A 1,761-nucleotide genomic window follows, 5' to 3' on the forward strand; every position below is an offset into this window, starting at 1 on the left:
AGTTTGGCTCTGGATAATGGATTTTTTTTCTATTTTTCTGCCGATGCTGGGCCTCGGTCGACCGATCAGAAGCCGCACGCGCGCAGTCGTCTGATTGCCTCTCGGGTAATCTCTTTCTTCCAGGCGTAGTCGCACACCTCACATCATCCCAAGTTCCCAACCCCTCTTCGCCATGGCAAAACATAGGGGAGCCGCAGCCGCCCCTAGCTCGTTCTTCGGTCATCCCCTCGCAACACCAAATTTAACAATTTTGACCTCGGGACGAAATCAAATCACAGAATGAATTACTCGTGAAACTATTTCACGCCGATGACATTTTTGTATAGCACCCGCCACGCAGGCGCCACACCCTACGGTGTAGCGCCTACCTCTGGGGCGTTGCACATCTGTCCACCGTGGCAGCCCCTGGGCCCGCACCCAGCAGTGCAGCGCCTCCAAGCTAGGCGCCACACATTTAAAGTGCAGCACATGGCGCTCGGGCGTTGCACTGTGACTTATCCAGCCACTCGGCTGCCCCCCCCCACTCCCCCCACCCCACACACCTCAACCCAAGCTTTGCCCCCCTCTCCCACTCTCTCTCCCTCTCAAAACCTCCCCAAATCTTGCAAATTTGGCGAATTTGTCCGTGGATTTTGAAGTCAAACCCTCCCTCAAGGTAATCTTCTCCGATCCCCTTGTTTTGATCCAAGTAATGTTATCAATTTGCTCATTTGTTGCTAGTTTGGGGAAACCCTAGTTTTGTTTGGATCTAGAGATTTGCATGGAGACAGGGCCGGTCCTGATATTTCGGGGGCCCAGGGCGAAATTACAACCAGGGGCCCCTACTATAAAGATCAAAATAATAATCTCATTTTTTTAGTTCATTCCTTTACTTAACTTATTATTGTCTATTGTTCCAAAATAAAACAAAAATTGCAAATGGTGTATTCATTTACTTAATTAGACAAATCGAATACCTGATAGAGGGCAAACATCAAGATGAAAGGTTTATAAAGTTTAAAAGCTTCATTTGCAACAATAAAAGATCATTTACCTACCGGAGGGCTATGGGAGTCTGAGTGGCTTTATTATATAACCATGTTTGGATTGAAGTTATGCGTGTAAGAATAGCTGAGACGTTCTTCCAATTTTTAAGTTAAATTTGCAGTCATGATGATTTGGAGAGAGAATGCAAAGACCGACAATCGAACACATAGCAGGCAATTTTTTCAATAGATAAGGCGATTGGTGTTGTGTTGACAAAGTAAAGATTGAAATAAGAAATAGAGCAACGGGCACACGAAATCAAAATTGTGTACTACATCATATGCGAGACCTTCTAAGATCTGACTGCTGCTGCACCATATGAACGTGACCAATTAGAAAGAGGAGGTTAGGGATGACCTTATAAGTGGGGTGGCTTCGTCTTGCACATGAGAGACATCTCACGAACGTGGGATAACACAACGGGCCCGGGGACCTGGAGGAAGACCAGCCGGCCGCATGGCGGAGAGCGATCTACATCGGTGGCGCGTCTCACGATCGGGATCGGGGCCCTTGGGGGAATAGTATCGTCGCGAAGCGGCGAACTCGCGATGGAAAGAAAGAAAACATGGCTACTCGTGGACTACGTGCATCTAGATCGCTGCCTCCTTATGGTCTGGGCCATGGGCTCCTTGCAAACCCTGGAGGAGGCCCCTAGATTTCGGGGGCCCTGGGCGGCCGCCCCCCTGCCACCCCCTCAGGGTCGGCCCTGCATGGAGATGTGAGATGTTTGTTTGC

The sequence above is a fragment of the Triticum dicoccoides genome, chromosome 5B (genome assembly GCF_002162155.2).
Source record: "Triticum dicoccoides isolate Atlit2015 ecotype Zavitan chromosome 5B, WEW_v2.0, whole genome shotgun sequence".
In the NCBI taxonomy this organism is placed as follows: Eukaryota; Viridiplantae; Streptophyta; class Magnoliopsida; order Poales; family Poaceae; genus Triticum; species Triticum dicoccoides.